The following is a 22,557-nucleotide window of genomic DNA, read 5'->3' as shown; positions in this document are numbered from 1 at the left end:
ACAACCTCAACATCAAGAATCACATGTTCCACCAACTGAGTCAGCCAGGCACTCCTGATGTCTGTGAATTTAGAATTGCTCAATTTGAAGTTTCAATTTTGGGCTTTGGAAGTACTCTTTTATCCTTACCTTAAGTTCAAAATGGTACTCCCTTCCCTCCCCCCAATTAAATTGAAATCTTAAAACTTACGGTGTGAAGCACAGAACAGATTTCATATTAATAAGATTTTTTTAAGTTTGTTTGTTGGTTGGTTGGTTGGTTGGTTTTGAGAGAGAGAGAATCCAAGCAGGCTCCATGCTGTCAGGGCAGAGCCTGATGTGGGGCTTGATCTCGTGGAACTGTAAGATCATGACCTGAGCCAAAATCAAGAATTGGACGCTTAACCAACTGAGCCACCCATGTGCCTCATTAAAGATTTGTAGTAAGTTACAGGAAATCTATGTGGAGAAGAAAAATTTAAATTTTGATATTAATCCTCCCCTTTTTTTAAACATGATTTTAAATATTCTTATTCTCTTAATTGTTTCCAAATGTCAGAGTTCTTGATCAGACTTCAAAAACTTCAAAAGAAGTCCTTGGCAACCTCCAAAGTTACCTTACTAATCTCCTCTTTTTAGGGGAAACTTTATTTAGTTGTAAGAACAACTTAAAAAGTGATGAGAAAGAATTACTTAAGAATATTTACAACTCAATGCAGTAACATTCCTGCTTTTCTTTAATAGAGACTTTTTTCAGAAAAGTAAACTAAATATTTGTGTTTTTATATACACCTCATTAATTTTTGATAGTGACATTTACTGGAAAACTAGTATAGTAAATCGAGATTCAATCATTAAAATAACAACTTTAAGGGAGATGATGTTTAGAGATCTATGCTTAAAAATATGGTTTAGTGGGGAGCGCCTGGGTGGCTCATTCAGTTGAGCATCTGACTCTTGATTTAGGCTCAAGTCATGATCTCATGGTTTGTGGGATTGAGCCCCACATCAGGCTCTCCATGCTGATGGTGCAGAGCCTGCTTGGGATTCTTCCCTCTTTCTCTGCCCCTTCCCTGCTCTCTTGCACACTCTTTCTCTCTCAAAATAAATGAACTTAAAAAAATATATATGGTTTAGGGGCACCTGGATGACTTAGTTGGTTAAGCATCCAACTCTTGGTTTTGGCTCAGGTCATGATCTCACAGTTCATGAGTTGGAGCCCAGCCTTGGGCTCTGTACTGACAGCATGGAGGCTGCTTGGGATTCAGTCTCTCTCCCTCTCTGCCCCTCCCCTGCTCACACTGTTTCTGTTTCTTTCAAAATAAATAAAGTTAAAAAATATATATGGTTTAGTGTGCGATTTGTGAATGAAGGAGGATTATTGTATTGTTGACTTTATTATAGAACAATATTTCATCTATCCATGTCCCAGTTTAGAATAAGAAGTATACAAAAAGTTTTAATTGTCACAAGATTAACGAGCCAGATCATCTGCACTAAGGCACTGGCTTAGGAGCTCTCTTGGTTTTTACATAATTCTAATAAATTTGATTGTTTTCTGATCCCACAGCAGATTAAAAGGTGCAAATTTGCTGTGGGAATAGAGGCACTATAGGTAAAATGGAGAGCAAGGGGACAGGTGACAGGGAAAAAACCACATTAGCTTGGGGCCTTGTAACATAGACTCTGAGTATGTCATTAGTTTTTGTGTTGTGCTAATAACCTATTCCTGATGATAAAGTCATTGTGGGAAAATTCAATTATGTTTTAATTTTGGGAGTCATAAAAATGTACAGAGTACATTTGGACACAGGCTTTGGAGTCAGATATATCTAGGTTCTCATCTTCTATCACTTAAGCTTTATGATTCTTTATCCCTAAAAATAGAAATGGTAATTCCTTCCATTAAAGATTTGTTTTGAAGTTTAAATGAGATAACATACATAGTATAGTACCTGATATCTAGTATTGATTCAATAAATGTTATTCTCCTCCTTAAATTCTGTTCAACAAAAATCATTTTAGAACAATTTTCATCTAAAATATTTGAAAAAGTTTTGTTTTTCAAGGTACATATAAACTTTGTGTAAGTTAGGATTAAATATATGTGTACTTTTTTTTTTTTTAAGATTTTACTTTTAAACAATCTCTACACCTGATGTGGGGCTCGAACTTACAACCTGGAGATCAAGTCACATGCTCTACTGACTGAGCTAGCCAGGCACCCTGTATGTGTACTTTTGAAGGTAGTGGGCAGGAATGAGATACCATTCTCATTTTCTTCCCACATCAGTCTTTCATTAGTATGGATCTGTGCTGTTCAGTACCAACCACTAGCTACAAATGGCTACTTAAATTTAAAATTTTTTCCTAGACTTAATTTTTTTTAGAGCAATTTTAGGTTTACAGAAAATTGTCCTGAAGATACAGAGTTTCCATATACGTCTTCCTTCTACAGTTACTTCTGTTAACATCTTGCATTATTGTGGGGCATTTGTTATAGTTGATGAGCCAGTTTTGGTAAATGGTTATTAACTAAATTCCATAGTTTATATGAGGGTTCACTTTTAGTGCTGTGTAGTTCTGTGGGTGAGAATGTCTTCTTTCACTTAGCAATGTAACATTTAAGGTTCTAGCTTGTTTCTTTTTACTGTTAAATAATATGCCATTTTATGGATAAATCTAAGTTTTAGTTAATTAAAATAAAGGAAATTTAAAATTTAGTTCCTCAGTTGCACTAGCCACATTTCAGTGGCTCAGTAGCCACATGTGCCCAGTGGTAATTACCATATTGGAAAACGAAGATCTAGAACATTTTCATCATCTCAGGAAGTTTCTTATTGAAGAGTGCTGATATAAACTATCCTCCCGGGGTGCCTTGGGTGGCTCAGTCAGTTAAGCATCCAACTCTTGATTTCATTTCGGCTCAGGTCATGATCTCGTGGTTCATGAGACTGAGCCCCACGTCAGGCTCTGCGCTAACAGCACGGAGCCTACTTGGGACTCTCGCTCTGCCCCTTCCCTGCTGGTGCATGCTCGCTCTCAAAATAAATAAATAAACTTAAAACAAAACAAAACACCAATACTTCCAGCATCCAGTTCTCCATTTATATTCACTCTCACAGAAAGCTTACTTTACATGATCTCAGTTTGTCCTCGAGCCTACATTTCCAGTGCTTGTTGCTTGTGTTGCTGGCAGCCCTAAACTATACATAATAAACTTGATTCCCGGAAAAAACCAGCCTTTACAAATAAATATTGTCCATTAATGGTTTCCTAGGTTTCCTATCAGGGTATCATCTTTTGCTCCATTTTTCATTGTTCCTAAAATTTTATTTTTCTCTAAACCTTTTGAATATTTATCAAAGGTATACAGATCTCAGCTAAGAAATGGCAGCACTGAGATGAGAATCTAGACCTTCTTATTCTAGTTCTTTCATGGGCTCCCCACCAATTGGGGTTGCCTTTACAATCACTTTTGAAGAGGTAATTGGAGACCATTTGATTCTATGCTATAGAATTTTTAACAGTATATTTATAGGTCGAAACTATAAATTTAATAAATAGTGATATATTCATTCTTAAACAATTAGAATCTTAAATGAAGACATTTATCCCTTTAGCCGATTTCTTTCTGTAATTCAGTTATGGGAAAATTTTTTGCTTTCATGTGTGAGTCATTTTAGGTAACCAAAATTAATTTCCAGGACTAATATGAATTGGCTGGTAAGGGTGAATAGAAATGAATTGAACATTATTGACATCCAGAATTCTCTGCTGGTACCTGGATATTACACTTGGATTCTATTCAAACTACACTTTAATTTGTAAAATCCAATCGGTTACCACATGAACTTTAACTTGCATCTTTTTTAACTCATCATGTTAAAGTTTTCAGAACTTGAAAAATGGAGAGCCTTGTGTTAGTCTCTTTTGCTTGCCTTTTTTTTTTTTTTTTTTTTTTTTTGTGATAAGTTGTACCTCTAATTTTGCTGATACTGTAGCCATTTTATGTTAGGTCTTGATTTGACCTTCCCTGTACACTGACTATGCTTGCTCAAAAGTCAGTTTTGTGGAGCCATTATGTTAAAGAGTAGTAGTCTTTCATATTTTAGTACTGTACTTAAAAAAACTTAGATTTTTTTACCTTCCTTTTGAAATGCTTTCCCTATAATTACTGCTTTTAAAACCCATGTTTTATGTGTCAAATTTTGTATTAGTTACCCCATTGAAAGCAGTTTTTGAACTGTTTTTGATTAAATACTCTTTGCTGGAGTCTGGCTTTTCTTTAAAATTTCTAGAAATTTTTTAAAAAGGGTGAGGTTTTTCATATATTTAGAAAAATTGAGTTACAGGTTCCGTGGATTGACTCATTATCTAAGTCATTTTTTTTCAGAAATGTCAATTTATTATGTAGGTATGCAGTTGATGAAAACCTGTTCATAAGAGCATAGAAGCCCCTTCTAGTTTTTCCTTCTACTGCTATCAGAAAAAGAGATGGTTTTGTGAAATAAGAAAGTCCTTATAATAATAGATAGATCTCTAAATGCATTTAAGAACAACTTAGGGAAGCGCCTGGGTGGCTCAGTTGATTAAGCATCCGACTTTGGCTCAGGTCATGATCTCACGGTTAGTGGGTTTGAGCCCCGCGTCAGGCTCTGTACTGACAACTCAGAGCTGGTAGCCTGCTTAGGATTCTGTCTCCCTCTCTCTCTGCCCCTTCCCCTCTCTGGCTGTGTCTCTTTCTGTCTCTCAAAAATAAATAAACATTTAAAAAGTTTTAAAGAAAAGAACAGCTTAGAATATCACAAAACCCACAATAAAGCATCATTGAATATTGAAGTAGTAGCACCTAATCTCCTAATGATTGACATGCATTAGTTAATTCATTGTACTCAGTGTCAAGATAAAACTCAACAGCTTTTTAGATGCATAATGACAAAATGGTGAGGGGATTGAAGGGGAAAGAATTAAGGAGTAAAATCCTGTCAATAGATTCTCCATATTTGGGAAATGTTTCACATTGTTGATTTTTTAAAATTCTTTTTTTTAAGATGTTTTAATTTTTCTTTTCAGTTTATTTATTTTGAGAGAAAAAGAGCACAAGCAGGGGAGGGGCAGGGAGAGAGGGAGAAAGAGAATCCCAAGCAGGCTCTGCATTGTCCGTGCAGAGTCTGACACGGGGCTCGAACTCACAAACTGTGAAATCAAGACCTGAGCTGAAGAGTCGGATACGTAACTGACTGAGCCACCCAGGTGACCCTAAATGAAGACTTTAAAAACAAAAAAAAAAAAATTTTTAATGTTTGTTTATTTTTGAGAGAGAGCGTGAGCAGGAGAGGCAGAGAGGGAGACACAGAATCCGAAGGAGTCTCCAGGCTCTGAGCTTTTAGCACAGAGCCCGATGCAGGGCTCGAACGCACAGGCCGCAAGATCACGACCTGAGCCAAAGTCGGCCGCCCAACTGACTGAGCCACCCAGGCACCCCTACTCTAAAAGACTTTTTAAGAGCAGTTTTATATTCACAGCAAAATTGAGAAGGTACTGAGATTTCCCATATACTCCTTGTTCCCACATGCACAGCATCCACCACCAGAGTGGTAAATTTATTACCAAAAAAAAAAAAAGATTATTTAAAGTTCATAGTTTACATAGGGTTCATTCTTGGTGTGGTACATTCTGTGGGTTTGGACAAATGTGTAATGACATGTATTCACAATTGTAGTATCATACAGAGTATTTTTGTTGCCCAGAAAAATCCTGTGTTCTGCCTATTCATCCATGTTCACCCCAGCTCCTTGCAGCCAGTGATCTTTTTGTCTCAGTAGTTTTGCCTTTTCCAGAATGTCCTGTAGTTGGAATCCTACAGTAGGGAACCTTTTCAGATGGCTTCTTTTAGTATTATCTATGTTTTTTCATACCCTAATAGGCTCATTTCTTACTTTAAAAAATTTTTTTTAATGCTTATTTATTTTTGACAGAGAGAGAGAGACAGAGCATGAGCAGGGGAGGGGCAGAGAGAGAGGGAGACACAGAATCCGAAGCAGGCTCCAGGCTCTGAACTGTCTGCACAGAGCCCGATGCAGGGCTCCAACTCACGGACTGTGAGATCATGACCCGAGCCGAAGTCAGACGTTCAACCGACTGAGCCACCCAGGCGCCGCTAGGCTCATTTCTTCTTAACGCTGAATGATATTCCATCATCTGGATATACCACAGTGTATTTTTACATCTATTTACTGATGAGTATCTTGGTTGGTTGTTTCCAAGTTTCGGCAGTTATGAATTAAGCTGCTCTGAATGTCCGTTTGCAGGTTTTTGTGTAGACTTAAGCGTTCAGCGCCTCTGGGTGTATGGCGAGGAGAGTGACTGCTCGGTTGTATGGTAAGAGTATGTTTAGTTTATAAGAAATACCAAACCGTCTTCCAAAGTTGCTTTCCCATTTCGCATTCCTACCAACAATGAATGAGAGGTCCTGTTGTTCCGATTTTTGCCACCATTTGGTGTTTCTGTGTTCCAGATTTTGACCATTCTAATGGGGTGTGTAATGGTATCACATTGTTTTAATTTGCATTTCCCTGATGACTTATGATGTGGAGCCTCTTCCTATGTTTATTTGGAATATAATATTGTATAGTTGGAATCATACAATATGTAGTCTTTTCAGATTAGCTTCTTTGTCCTTATCTCTTTTTTTTTTTTTTTTTTTTTTAGGTTTTATTTATTTAAGTAATCTCCACATCCAGTGTAGGGCCAACCCCAAGATCAAGGGTCGCACATTCTTCTGACTGAGCCAGCCAGGAGTCCCTATCCTTATCTTTTTAATCTCCCACTTTACCTTTCGTTTTACCTAGCTTATGGATATTTTTAAGGATATCTTTAATTTTGGAGGCATACTTTCTTCTAAATATTAAGTACCAGTATTAAAAAAAAATTAACTCATTTTGTGGTGATACATCCTGCTGTCCTAAGTCCCCTTGCCATTTTACATTATCTTTTATGTGAATCATCCCAATACTATCTTTAGAGATATGACATTTGTCACAGTCAGGCAGAATAGTGATTTTTTTCAGTCACATTCAACAATTATTGAGCAAATATTACATGCCCTGCAGCAATATGGACTTTCTCTTACAGAAAGAGCATAGGATATATTGGAAACATCAGAGCATCTAATACAGGCTTGGCTAAAAAAGATTCTTGAAAGAGCTTCCTGAACTGAGTGGGACTTACAGGATGAGTAGAGGTTTAACAGTCTAGATTTAGGAGACTGCTTGAGCCCAACAAGACCTAGAGTGAAAAGAATGTATTGTGTGCAGGGAAAACGTTAATACTTCTGTTGGTAGAGAGTAAAATATGAGGCAGATGGTGATGAAAAATAAGATTAGAATGGTAAGTGGGGGCCAGATCCTGAAGATCTTTATGGCATGTTCAAGTTGGTCCTCCTTAGGTACCATCAAAGAAATTGTTGTTGATGTTACTTGTTTTTCAAATCAAGGTATAATATACATGCAGTAAAAAGTAAAAATCTTAGAGATATATCTTAATGACTTTTTACATATATACACGTGTGGTATAACAGATTACTACCTAGATGAAGATATATAGTGTTTCTAGCACCTAAGAATTCTTTTTGCTCTTTCCCAGACCATACTTTTCCCCACTGCCTCTCATCTTCCCCAACAGTTATGCTGACTTCTAACATCATAAACTACTTTGCCTCTTCTTAAATGAAGTCATATATCATGTATTCTTTTTCCTTCCTCTATAAATTAAAGCCTTCAGTAGGTGCTATTTGGTATCTGGCTTTGTTCATTATGATATCTGTGAAATTCATCTATATTATATGTAACAGATCAATCTTTTTATTATTGCTGTATAGTATTCCATTTTGTAAATTAATCACAGTTTACCCATTCTACTGCTGTTGGACATTTGGGTTGTTTCCAGTTTGTTTTCAGCTTTCTATGAATAAAGCCTCTAAGAACATTCTTGTACATGTCTTTTTTTAAAAATTTATTTATTGTTTTAAGTTTCTTTATTCTGAGAGAGAGACAGAGAGAGTGAGTTGGGGAGGGGCAGAGAAAGAGAATCCCAAGCAGGCTCCGCACTGTCAGCACAGAGCCCGACATAACGCGGGCTCTAACTCATGAACCGTGAGAACATGACCTGAGCCGAAACCAAGAGTGGGTCTCTTAACTGACTGAACCACCTAGGCACCACTTTGTATATGTCTTTTGATGGACAGAGTCGTCTCTCTTGTGTAAATACCTAGGAGTGGAATTTTGGGGGTCATTGGTAGACTTTTGTTTGGCCTAAGTAGATACTGTCAGTTTTCCAAAGTGAAATGTGCCAACTTACACTGCCTGAGAATTTCACATGCTCATATCATCTTTGGTATTGTTAGTTTTGAAAAATTTTAGCCCTTCTGGTAGATATGGAGTGGTATCTCATGGTCATTTTAATTTAAATTCTCCTCCTGTGTAAACGATGTTCTATAACTTCAGTTGGCATATTGTATACCCATTGGCCATTTGGATATTGTTGGAAAGGTTTGTTCATGTCTGTTGTCTGTTTTGTTTGTTTGTTTGTTTGTTTGGAATTGAAGCTTCTTATTATGGGATATACATACCACTATTAGTGTTGGGTGTTCTCCGTTTTTTAATTGAGTTGTTTTGTCATGGAAGAAAACATAGGTGAGTGACTAGCAGCTGTGTGGAGGGTAGAGGGAGGCAAGACAAAGCTGGAGACTGAGGCCAGTTAAAGGGTAACTGTGTTGGGGCACCTGGATGGTTCAGTCGATGAAGCATCCGACTATTGATTTTGGCTCAGGTCATGATCTCAACGGTTCGTGAGTTCAGGACCTGGGTTGGACTCTGCGCTGAACAGTGCTGAGCCTGCTGAGGATTCTCTCTCTCCCACTCTCTCTACCCCTCCCCTGCTTGTGTGTGTTTTCTCTCTCTCAAAATAAATAAATTAAAAAAAAAAAAAAAAGTTACTGTGTGATCCAAGTGAGAGAGACTATATGCTCTATGAGAGCAGGGTCATTGTTTCTTTCAGGGCTGTATCTTCAGATCCAAGGACAGTGACTGGTATATAGTTGTAGGCGCTGAATAAGTATTTTTTGAGTGGATGAATATGGGTCCTCAGGGAAGTAGAGATGGAAAGGAATATATAGATGTAAAAGCTAATAAAAATTTTTAATAGGAGTAGAAAAAGATGGAATCTAGGATGATTACCAGATTATCAGATTTGTACATTTGTACATTGTCAGATTGAATAGTGGTGTCACCAAAGAAGCAAAGACTGCAGAAGGAATTGTCAGTTTAAAAATAGGGATGTTTAGTTACCATGTGACCTTGAGCTTATTACCTAACATATGTGCTTCAGTTTCCTTAACTCTAAAATTAAGCTTTGTAATGATACTAATAGGGTCATTGTGAGGGCTAAGTGAGATAATGCATGCAGAGCACTTAGAACAGTGCCTGGCACATAGATGTACTCAAAAAAGGTTAGAGATAGAAACAAACAAAAATCCCTATCCTTGTGGAGCCTACGTTTTAGGTTTTAGTAATGGTGGGTATACACTATAACAGAGCAAGTAAAACATAGCATTATTGGATGCTGAGAAATATTATGGAGAAAAATTAATCAGGAATGAGATGGGAAGGAAGTGCATGTGTCTGGTGGTAGTGGGATTGGGGTTGAGAGATCAGTTTTATTTTTTATATATTATTTTTTTATTTTTTATTTTGTTTCTTTTAATTTTTTTGACGTTTATTTATTTTTGGAAGAGAGAGACAGTGCGAGCGGGGAGGGGCAGAGAAAGCAGGAGACACAAATTCTGAAGCAGGCTCTAGGCTCCAAGATGTCAGCACAGAGCCCCACATGGGGCTCGAACTCACGGACCATGAGATCATGACCTGAGCTGAAGCCAGATACTTAACCGACTGAGCCACCCAGGCGCCCCTATTTATTATTATTTTTTCAAATGTTTGTTTATTTTTGGGAGAGAGAGAGAATGAGCAGGAAGGGACAGAGAGAGAGGGAGACACAGAATCCAAAGCAGGCTCCAGGCTCTGAGCTGTCAGCACAGAGTCCAACACGGCACTTGAACGCATAAACTGTGAGATCATGACCTGAGCCAAAGCCAGACTCTTAACCAACTGAGCCACCTGGGCACACTGAGAGATTAGTTTTAAATGAGGTGATCAAGTAAGGCTCTTCATAAGAGAATTCACTTATGAATGCTTGCAGGGAAATGAGGAAAAGGTTCAGGATTGGGGGAACAGTGGGGCAAACTCATGATAATTCTTTAAGACAAGAAAGCAGAGCTCCCTGTTTTTACCAGAGAGTGTAACATTAGTAGATTAAGATCTGTTTATTGTGCAACCCCCAGCAGTTAAACTTGCCTCAACCTTTTATCCCTTCCTCCCTGCAACACACAAACATACTACACAAACCTGAGCATGAATTTAATCCCCCAAAGGTCATCATTATGTATTTTGAAGGAAGTGTTTTGTGTTTAATTCTGCAATAGTAGCAACAAATCAGTATATTCTCTAACAGTAGTTACTATTTGGGAGTCAGCAAAATATCTTCATTTACAAGTTATATACCTTTTATTTTATAAATCAGATACATTGTAGCTATAAGCTTCTGTGTTTGGAGTCCATGTAGTAATTTGTCCTTTTTTTTTTTAAAGTCCTGAAATGTAATTTTTTGCCTGGGATAACAGTCTAGAAATAATTCTCAGTTGGAAAATGAATCCATACCTCTTATTTTGTTGTTGGATTATTTTTCAAGCATGTGCAATTGAAAATCACTGTGATTTTGTTTTGTGGAGATAGTTTGAATTCTATCAGACACATTTCATAAAAATAAACAAAGTAATGAAAATGTCCTTAAGTCTTGGCTAGTAGGTGACGGGGACAATACATTTTATTAACACTATTATTAAGTATGTTAGATTATGTCTCTAATGCAAAAATTCCCTAAGTCCGAGGATATACTCAAGGATCACCCACCTATACGCATCACAGGTGTGTTGCAGTTTACCTCTTCTGTGTACATCTCCCTGTTTTCTCTTTGTCGCCCAGTTCTAGAATCAGTCACACTCCTATGATCACCACCAAGGACACCTAAGGCACAGGCTCCCTGGGGAAAAGTAGAAGCAAGTAGAAGGAAAGAAGTGGGGGCTATTATTGTGATGGATATGTTGCTTGGTTTTCTTGAGTAAAGAGGGACTCTGTTCTCAAGTTTTGTTACTGACACCACTACTGTTTTTGTTACAGTTCACCACCAGAAATCTGCTGGGGTTCAAAATCCAAATGTCATCACTGCTTCAAAAATGACCTTATGAAGGGTATTTTTCTAACTGTGGTCAGTTTAACTGGAAGTGTTTTGTAATAGTTTAAAAAGTATGAATGTAAAATAAAAACCTAACAAATATAATGTTGAATTATTATAATATTATATAATATATTATTTTATAATAATTATTATAATTATCTTCGGAAGCTGAAACACAAAAGAATATATATATGTATACACACGTACATACTGATGGTTCCACTGTATAGAGTTTTTAATCTATGGTATTAGAAGTTAGGATAGTAGTGACCTTTGAGGAGGAATAAAAGAATAATGATTGGGAGGGATGGTGTGGGAGGCCTTCTGAGGTGTGGTAATGTTGTATATCTTGGGTATACAGTTGACCCTCGGAGCAGTTTGGGGGTTAGTGATGCCAGCCCCCATGCAGTGAAAAATCTGCTTATAACCTTTGACTCCTCAACTTAACAACTAATAGCCTACTGTTGACTAGAAGTCTTACCAGTAGTATAAAGTTGATAAACGTGTGTTGTATGTTGTGTATATTATATACTGTATTAAAACTAGAGGGAAAAAATGTTGAGAAAGTCATAAGGAAGGTGAAATACATTTACTTCCTTACGTACTATATTATTGAAAAAAAAAATGCACTTATAGGCAGGCCAGGCCAGGCCAGAGGCGGTACCAGGGGCAGGCCTGGTCCTGGCTTGGTGATATTCTGCACCCTGGTGACCTTGGCGGCTGGCTGGCTGTGGCGGAAGCCTGGAGGCACAATACAGAGGTCTCATCTGCCTGGCAGTGTAGCATTGACCTGTGCCACTGGCAGCTGTAGCCACATGTAAGTATAGCTGGCCTCCCAGAGACTCTGGGGCCTGGGCCCTGTTGGGGGGTGTTTGGTGGGGAGCCAGTGCCTGGAGGATTGGAGGTTGAGGCCACTGGATGTGTTCCTCTTTCAGCTCGGCCTCCTCTCTGCCAAGCCCCCCTGTGCCTGACTCACCCACCCCACATATACAACCCTTCACCCAGAGGGTGACCCGAAGCCCTGCCGCATCCCAGGGTGCCCTGGGACTGCTGACTGCCTCCACAGGTCTGTTCTCCCTGGGTTCTCAGGGCAACAGGTACAAACTCTGTGCCGGTCACCTTTGATTTGGTCTGTGGAGACTAGGATGGGCAGTTGTAAGTAAACGCCTTGTGCCTTTGCTGTCAACTCTTTAAAAAAAAAAAAAAAAAATCTGCATGTAAATGGACCCATGCAGTTCAAACCAGTATTGTTCAAGGGTCAGCTGTACAGGTATGCTTACTTGGTGATAATTCATTGAACCGACCATTCTTGATCTCTATGTATGCCTTTCTGTAAGCTACACTTTAACACATTTTAAGTGTCTTAAAATATATAGAAAATAAGATTCATTTTCTGTTTTAGTCCTGTGATGATTCTCAGTGAAAAATTCTAATAAAATGTTCCTTGTGATTCTCTTCAAAAGGAATGTATTAGTTGCAATAACCTAATTAAAAAATAAGCTGGTAGGCTTAAATAGTTCCAGGGGTCCTGTACTAAATTTACTTAATTTGAAACTGATCATGCTCAGGTTAAACGTAAAACAGGCACCATTTAATTTAGATCTTTATTTTTGGCTAATAAAATAATTATTAATTTAATAAAAATTACAGGTGCTGGAAGTTGGAAGATACTGTATTACAGTAGAAAAAGTACAGGCTTTGCAAAGAATTGGACAAACGTGGGTTCATATTATGACTAGACCACTAAATTAGCTGAGTAACTTTGTTTTCTTTCCTTCCTTCCTTCGTCAGTAGTGGTGATAGCTATCTCAGGAGGTTGTTGGAGGATTAAATGAGATGATCTCTAAGGGCTTGGCACTCATTTCCCAAGTGGGATTTGGGGGTGAAGAGGGAATAGTTTTGGAGAGTGTATAAAGATAGTTGTAGGTAGGAAAAAAGAAGTATAACCTGCTGAAGATCACTAAGGTGATGATGTTAAGGAAAGTTAAGTCTTTAGATTATAACCAGTAAATACTAACAACATCTAACTTGGGAGTATACGAATCTATCAATGTTAAGAGTTAATAATGCTTCTCTGGCACATCAGCATGAAGGACTGTTAGCATGGGTGACAAGTATTAAGTTGGAATATAATAAGTTTTAGACAGATTTACATTGAGTTTAAGTGGTTGGTACCTATTTTTTCTAGAGGACGTGTCATCCATGCTGTGCTTTGAAAATGTTATCATTTTGGTATACTTGACTGCTTCTCCCCTTAGTATTAATTTATGCTGTAGGATTAAGAAACTAAATTTAGGCATGTTGTGTTTATGAAGGTACTTCAGTATATTAGTAATTTTTAGGGCCTTCATGAGGATAGATTCACACTTTTAAAAGGTTGTAATTCAATTGAGAACTTTTCGTGTTTCAGGGTCACTATTACATTCAGTATTATGTATTCTCAAAAGGCTATGATGAAATTTATACATGTTATGTTATGCTTTAATTATATAACAATTAGATATCTAAGTTGAGTGGCTGAAAACAACCTTTTATTTGGTTACACTTTTGAGTCAGCATTTGGGGCAGGATTTAGCTGTGTGGTTCTGCTGCTGGTCTCCATTTAAGTCACTCATGCAGCTTGAGTCATCTAGCAGCTCACATTGGGGCTGATTGTTCCAGGGGACTGAGCTTGGACAGTTTTTCTCTGTTTTGTTCTCTGTCTAGGTCCTGATTGTCTCAAGGGTGTAATAATATTTTATAAGGTTATTATAATTAAAAGATAATATACTTTAAGTTTTTAGAATATATTTTTTAAGGTTTATTGTATTTTTGAGAGTATGAGCAAGGGAGGGCCAGAGAGATAGAGGATCTGAAGTGGGCTTGGTGCTGACAGCAGTGAGCCTGATGTGGGCCTTGAACTCACAAACTGTGAGATCATGACTTGAGCCAAAGACATTTGAGTCACTCATGAGCCACCCATGAGCCCCAAGTTTTTGGAATATTTTAACCCATAGTAAATTCTGTTACTGTTTTAGAGCTTAGCATTCTTTCAAGTCTCCATTTGTTTATGTTTAACCTATGATTATCTCCTTCAAAGATAGGAATGCCAGCATAGCTTGCTAATAAGTGGTATCCCAGAGGCCTTCTGAAAGATAAAGTTGAGGGTTTTTCTCTCTGTTTGCCAGCTTTGATATATTAAGACTCATTTGCCCATGTTAAAAGGTGCCTGCTTAAAATAATGAAATAAAAACCTGGATTTTATATTTGAGTTTATAAACCTTCAGGTACCTTCTTAAAATCTCCTTCTTCCAAAATGGAAATTGTGTGTGTGTGCACTGGAGAGCAAACTATCGGTTATTTATTTTTTTTTTTTTAATTTTTTTTTTTTTCAACGTTTTTTATTTATTTTTGGGACAGAGAGAGACAGAGCATGAACGGGGGAGGGGCAGAGAGAGAGGGAGACACAGAATCGGAAACAGGCTCCAGGCTCCGAGCCATCAGCCCAGAGCCTGACGCGGGGCTCGAACTCACGGACCGCGAGATCGTGACCTGGCTGAAGTCGGACGCTTAACCGACTGCGCCACCCAGGCGCCCCACTATCGGTTATTTTAATTGCATTTACGCCTGATAATCTAATTATTCTTAAACTGGGGTATAAGAATACTTGGATTTTTAAGCTTTTAAAAAATTTTTAAAAAATATTTAGGCTTTTAATGTCTGGCTTACAAGTTTGTTTTGTAAGTTTAGGGGAGTAATTGTCTAAAATTGGAGTTACTTGTTACCAATGTTAAATTTTGGCCACAGAGAGTTTGTCATTATGTTGCTGATGTTAAATATCTTTTTTGTCCCCAATGTCTTAAGGTGCAAAGTAAGATTATTGATTTGAGATTTTTTCAAGTTTTTAATTTTTTTCTTGTTTATTAGTTTTTTGTCTTATTATTATTTTTTTTAATTTTAATTCCGGTGTAATTAACGTATAGTGTCACATTAGTTTCAGGTGTACAATGTAGTGATTCAACAATTTCATACATTAGTCAGTACTCATCATGGTAAGTGTACTCTTAATCCCCTTCACCTATTTCACCCGTCCCCCACCCACCTCCCTCTTTTTTTTTTTTTTTTTTTTTTTTTTTTTGTTTATTTTAGAGAGAGGGAGACAGAGGATCTGAAGTGGGCTCTGCTGACAGCAGAAGAGCCCGATGAGGGGCTCGAACCCACGAATTATGAGATCAAGACCAGAGTGCTAAAGTCTGGCTCAGCTGCCTGAGCCACCCAGGTGCCCCTCTTTTTAAATGTAAACATTTAAAGCTGCACACTTCTCTCTAAACCTTGCTTTAGTTGCATCTTATAAGTTTTTGTATTGTATATCTTGTCATTCATCTCAAAATAGTTTCTGGTTGCCCTTTTCACTTCTTCTTTGACTTATTGGTTATTTAGGTTATTGTGGTTTAATTTCCCTATGTTTGTGAATTCCCCAAATTTCTTTCTGTTATTTGTAATTTCATTCCATTGTGGTCAGAGAACATAACTTTAGCGATTTCAGTCCTCTTAAATGTATTGAGACTTGTTTTATGGTCTAGCATATGGTCTGCCTTGGAGATTGTTCCGTGTGTACCTGAAAAGAATTCTGTTGTTAGGTATTCTCTGGATGTCTTTAAGGTCTAGTTGGTTCATAATGTTATTCAACTCCTATAAATCCTTGTTGACCTGTGCATGCTAGTCTAGATGGTAAAGCCCTAGGTTTCTTCCCTAGCAGCAAGCTTTCCATTAGCTCAGTTGACTTTTTGTTGGAGAAAACAGAAATACTCCAGCTTGATACATTTGCTAATGTGTGTTGGCTGACTTTTTTCTGTATTAAAACCATAGAGAAAATCATGAGAGGGGAAAAAAAACCAAGAGACTCTCTGATTTTAAGGAACTTAGAGTCTAGTTATGGCTTAGCTAATTGCTCTATTGAGGGTATTGTTAACAGGGATAACTATAGTTAAGAAATCTAGTAATCTAGGTAAGAGATGTTGGTAACCTAAACTTAGATACTGGGAATGGATGGGAAGGTTTAAGGAAACATTAAAATGAAATGATAGGGCTTGGTGACTGATTAGTTAAGGGGGAAGGGTTTGAGGAAAAGGGAAAAGTCAGTTGATGATGCCCCATGCTTCTGTCAATGGGTAAGTGACTCATCATTGACATAGGGAACAAAGGTTTTTGGTAAGGTTGAAATGATTTGGGATGCTAGTTAGACATGGATGGCTAGTAACCAATTGATTATATGGCTCTGGTTGGCATTGAGAAAAGAGGTCTGGGGAGCCTGGGTGGCATAGTCAGTTAAATGTCCCACTTTGGCTCAGGTCAAGATCTCACAGTTCGTGGGTTCAAGCCCCACATCAGGCTCTGTGCTGGCAGCTCAGAGCCTGGAGCCTGCTTTAGATTCTGTGTGTGTCTCTCTCTCTGTTCCTCCCCTGCTCTCACTCTGTCTCTCCCTCAAAAATAAATAAACATTTAAAAAATTAAAAAAAAAAGAAGAGAGGTCTGAACTTGAGATACTGATTTGGAAATCATCAGCATGTAGTTGGTATTTGAAAGCTGAAAAATAGATGGAATTACTCGGGGAAATTTTGTAGAGGAAAGAATTGAGGTAGGAATTCTGGAAAATCATATATTCCAGAGATGGACAGAGAAGGAGAAACTCTCGACAGAGACACGCATGGAGTGGCTTGCCATTAGTGGATTATCTGGACAGTATGTCATAATAGAAACCAAAAGGGGACAGCATTTGTAGGAATAACTGGCCAACATTATTAAATGCTATATATAAAGAAATTAATGACTGAGACAGAACCATTGAATTTTAAAAGAAGGTTGTTGACATGTTTGTTAAGAGATGTTTCAACATAGTGGTTGGGATAGAGTGGGTAGTTTTAAAACTGAAAGGTGAGGGAGTAGAGAAAGAGCCTAAGAAGAGGACAAGGACAGTGATTGAATGACTTTTATTTATTTATTTTTTAAGTAACTCTATGCCCATTGAGGGACTCAAACTCACAACCCTGAGATCGAGAGTTGCACACTCCACTGAGCCAGCCAGGTGCCCCAACTTTTTTTTTTTAATTAAAGATTGGAGACATAAATGTTTTTTAAGCTCCTCTGAACAAGGATTTAACCATGCCTGTAGGGAAGGAAAGAACTAGTAAAGAGGGATAAATTGAAGAAATGGATTATTAGTGCTGCCCCAATAAACTATCTCAATTTCATTGAACTCCTCAGGAGTCTATAGGTTAGTAATTGACAGTCTGAAATATGAGTTTATGGGGCACAGGTTAGATTTATTTTTCCTCGTGAGCATTTACCCCTACATTCATGGTTACTGAATACTTGCCAATCAGGTTTGTCATTGCGTCTCAAAATAACTTCTGGAGACCAAAGGAACAAACTTCCTGTTCTGAAAATGAGCGATTATTGCAGCAGGAGGAGAGATTTCAAAACGTGACCTGAAAAACTATTTAAAGTCTAGTTAAAATATTTGGCCTAGGCGCCAAAAATTATTCATGGATCTTTTTTGTTGGGGCTGAGTTATCTTTAGGATTTAGAAAAGAGGCTTAATTAAGAAGACATCAATTTTCACAAAGAAAACAACCAATATCAGAAATTTGCATTTAATCTGAAAGCAATTAACAAAATAACAGATCAACTAAAATGCCAAGTGTATTCCAGAATATTCCTGATTTTGGTTATTATTAGTTCTTGTTGTGTTGTTGATGTTTGAACACCACTAAATGGTGATAACATACTTAGTTAACAATATAGTATATGTAATATTCAGTGGAGGATTAATGCAGAAGCTGAAAAAGTGAAGTAACCTTTGGCTGTTTTGCTATAATGCGAAGTTTTCTAAGTATTCCACAGATGCTTTAAAGATGACACGCTTTTTTCTTTTTTTTTATGTTTGTTTTTTTTTTAATCATCTTTTTTTTTTTTTTTAACGTTTATTTATTTTTGAGACAGAGAGAGACAGAGCATGAACGGGGGAGGGTCAGAGAGAGAGGGAGACCCAGAATCCGAAGCAGGCTCCAGGCTCCGAGCTGTCAGCACAGAGCCCGATGCGGGGCTTGAACTCACGGACTGTGAGATCATGACCTGAGCTGAAGTCGGACACTTAACCCACTGAGCCACCCAGGCGCCCTAGCCCCTCACCTCCCCCTTTTCTTTTTAAGATGATGCTTTTCTGCCACCTCTTTAATAACTGGTGATGTCCTCTTCAGTGTAGCACATTTACACACAACGTGTAACTTAACGTAGAATAAAAACCTGGAGCTTTAAAACTGTGCACACAAAGTTAGAGGTTGTCATTCACTTTCTAGAGTACCACTTCAACTTCAGATTAGGCAGCTTCTCCATGAATGAATGGTTTTATCTGTTTTTACTATTTCTTCTTCTAAATTTGGCATTATGCTGCAGGTAGAAATGTTTCTTTTTGTCCTTCTAAACACTGGATGGCTAAATAAGCCATCTAAATGATCCCTTTGCTGCTTTCTCAACACTTTTTATCAAGCCCTATCTTTTAGGCTTTCCTCCCTCTAAATCAGAAGCTATTCTCTCTATACCTGTCTGAAGTATTTGTCCGTTTGTACTGACATTAGCGTTTACATTATTTTATTTACATCTACAATGTGTGTTCACATATTTTGGGAAGATATTTTTACAATCAAAATTGAGTCTTGGGGCGCCTGGATGGCTCAGTTGGTTAAGCGTCCGACTTCGGCTCAGGTCATGATCTCACGGTCCTTGAGTTTGGGTCCTGTGTTGGGCTCTGTGCTCACAGCTCAGAGCTTGGAGCCTGCTTCAGATTCTGTGTCTCCCTTTCTCTCTCTCCCTCCCCTGCTCTGTACTCTGTGTCTCTCAAAAAGCAAATAAACATTAAAAAATAAATAAATAAAAAATTGGGTCTTTCTTCATAGGACATTATTGCTGGAAAAAACTTGAGCCTCCTTAAAAATCTGAGACTAGTATTTCATCTGTAAATTAATTGATACTCTGCTGAGAATTATAACACTGAGAATTATTATAATAAGCCTTCATTGATTTTTCTTCTTTTTGTTTTGATTTCCTGTTTTTTTGCTTTGTTTTTCAAGATTGTTAAAAATGTTCTCTGATGTTGCCCTGCATGTTAGTTGCTATGGAAATGTTCCAGAGAGATGACAAATTAAATTACGACCAAGAATACAGAGTTAAACTCCTCTCGTAGGGTAGAGTGTGAGGAAACCAAGGGTTTCTTCTTAAAATAAGGTTTTGCTTAATATATCTTTCTCAGGGCAGCTTATACCTCAGATTCACATAAGAGCTGAGTTGTAGTCTCAGCTCACAATATATCAGCTTCAGGCAAGTTATTTAATTCTGTTGAAGCTAAAGTGTTATCTATAAAATGGGCATAAAAATGCCTCAGAGGGGTGACTGGCCCAGATTAGATGCTTGATGAATTTCATTTCCATTTTCTCCCTCTAAGTCAGAGGCAGATAAAACGAACCTGTGTAGAGGAGATGGTAATACATTTTTAATAACTTTTTATTTATTTATTTTAGAGAAAGAGCACGAGCAGGGGATGGGGGCAGAGGTGTGGGGGTTGGGGTGGGGGAGAGAGAATCTTAAGCAGGTTCCACCTTCAGCTCAGTGCGGAGCCCAATCCGGGGGTCATCAGCTCTCTTCCATAACCGTGGGATCATGACCTGAGCTGAAATCAAGAGTCGGACACTCACCTGACTGAGCCAGGCACCCCTTTAATAATTTTTTAGATGTCAGTTTTTAATACATGTATAGATTAACGTTTTATTTATTTTTGAGAGAGAGGAAGAGTGTGAGCAGGGTATGAGCAGAGAGAGGGAGACAAAGAATTCAAAGCAGGCTCCAAGCTCTAAGTTGCCAGCACAGAGCCTGACGGGAACCCATGAACTGTGACATCATGACCTGAGCCCAAGTTGGATGTTTAACTGACTTAGCCACCTAGGTGCCCCACTTTATAATATAGTTAAATGAAATCTTCAAAGCAATATAATTTAGCTTTTAATTAGGGCTATTGTCTTTATATATTTTTTAAGTTTATTTATGTATTACGAGAGAGAGCGAGCAGGGGAGGGGCAGAGAGAGGGAGAGAGAGATAATCCCAAGCAGTTTCTGCACTGTCAGCACTGAGCCCGACCCAGGGTTTGTACTCCTGAATTGTGAGATCACAACCTGAGCCCAAATCAAGAGTTGGATGCTTAACCGACTGAGCCACCCACGCACCCCTGTATTTTTAAAGTATTGCATTTAAAAATTTGAAGACTAAGACTCTTTATTAAAAAAGACTTTAATGATTTTTAATAGCTTTATTGACATATAATTTACATACTTATAAAATTCACATATTTTAAGTGCACAATTCATTGATTTTTCGTAAATTTGCAGAATTGTGCAGTCATCACAATTCAATTTTAGGACATTTCCATTACCCTTAAAAGTTCCCTGCCTTGGCCTTGGGGCATCTGGGTGGCTCAGTTGGTTAAGTGTGGGACTCTTCATTTCAGCTCAGGTCATGATCTCACAGTTCATGAGTTCGAGCCCCACATTGGGCTCTCTTTAGTGGAGCCCCCTTCTTCGGATCCTCTGTCTGTCTCTCTTTCTCTCAAATGAATGTTAAAAAACAAAAGTTCTCCTTCCCTAAGGACTATTGGTCATCTGTAAGATGGCACAAGTTACGGTATTTAACACTACCAGCTTGGGAATTAGGCTGGCCAGGCTTAAATCATAGTCCTGCCACTTGCTAGCTTTGTGTCTTTGGGTACTTCTCTGTACTTTGGTTTCTTTACTTTATCATTAAAATGAAGGTAATACATACATTACAGCATTGCTGTGAATAATTAATTAGATACTGTATATAGAGCACTGAAAGTGTTGGCACCTACTTGGTACTTAACAGATATTGGTTACTGGTGGTAGTTCATATTGTGTTTTAGATTTATGGTGCACACTTAAACGAGAAAAGCATCTGAAAACACCTAGCATAATACCTGACACATGGTTTATTTTCAGAAAACCAAGCTCTTTTTCTGTACCATATCATAATCTTGTCTGTAGTACTTATGAGCACTATTCCTTGTGTAAAAATGTTAATATTCTTGAGGAAGTTATGATATTTTAAAATTTGGGCCTTCTTCAAGGTGAACTGATTGCTATTTATCATGTTGTTATGTATAACCAATTAGTAACAGTAAATATTACGACTTGCCATTTACGGAGGGGAATAGGCCTTGTTTTAACTGATAGGAAGGTTAACCATTGCTTTCATCATTGAGTAACAGTCACTTGTTTGGATTTTTGTTAGAAATAAAGAGGGTTCATCATCCATGCTTTTCAGATTAGAAAGGTTTCAGTAGAATTACTCCTGTTGAGCTAGGTTTGGGCTGACTGACCCCTAACACACAATGAGTTGTCTGGAGGCCTTGAGCACATGTGCTTTGATGAATAGAATTATTTAGGACTTTTTTTTTTTCCTGACAGAACCTTGCTCTGAAAAAGCTTAAAGAATCTGGATATTGGTGTTTAGTATTTTAGTCATTTTCTTTTTCTTTCTTTCTTTCAAGAGACCCAGCGCGAGTGGGTTGGGGGGGGGACAGAGAGGGGAGACACAGAATCCAAATCAGGCTCTAGGCTCTGAGCTGACAGCAGAGAGCCCGATGAGGGGCTCAAACTTGTGAACCACGAGATCATGACCTGAGCCGAAGTTGGACACTTAACCGACTGAGACACCCAGGTGCCCCTATTTCTTTTTGTTTTTTAACGTTTATTATTTATTTTTGAGAGAGAAACAATGCGAGCACTGTAGGGGTAAAGAGAGAAGACACAGAGCCCAATGCAGGGCTCGAACTCATGAACTGTGAGATCATGACCTGAGCTAAAGTTGGATGCTTAATCAACTGAGCCACCCAGGCGCCACTGTCAGTTTATTTCATAGGTTTACTCCATACTGAGAGAAGGTTTACTACATTCACTAAGCCATATGTCCTGTATAATTTAGATATGTTTTGTGGTTGAGGATGTTGTAAACATCTGTTTATGGGAAAACTTGGGGAATGTTTAGAAAGATGACTTTGGAGAAAGATGTTTAAGGAATGAGGAAGTGGAAATTGTTCTTAGATCTAATAACTACAGTTAATAACATTTTGACGTTCAAAAAAAAAAATCTTTGCTTTATGATTTTATAGTTCCTAAAATAGA

General features: G+C 37.9%; 1 protein-coding gene across 4 annotated transcripts in view; it reads left to right on the top strand.

The window, feature by feature from the left end:
* The window catches only part of RC3H1 (ring finger and CCCH-type domains 1), an 86,118-nt gene that overhangs the window by 6,000 nt on the left and 57,561 nt on the right, over positions 1-22,557 (top strand). Inside the window, exon 1 of one of the 4 annotated variants that reach the window (XM_078441091.2) lies at positions 4,285-6,363. The exons of the other annotated variants lie outside the window; for them this stretch is intronic. The gene's annotated coding sequence lies outside the window, so the exon portion shown is untranslated. Of the gene's footprint in view, positions 1-4,284; positions 6,364-22,557 lie in introns of those variants that run through there. 4 annotated transcript variants of the gene reach the window in all.

This window comes from Panthera onca, chromosome F1, assembly GCF_046562875.1.
Source record: "Panthera onca isolate mPanOnc1 chromosome F1, mPanOnc1 haplotype 2, whole genome shotgun sequence".
Lineage (NCBI taxonomy): Eukaryota > Metazoa > Chordata > Mammalia > Carnivora > Felidae > Panthera > Panthera onca.
This window is presented reverse-complemented; position numbering and strand designations above follow the sequence as displayed.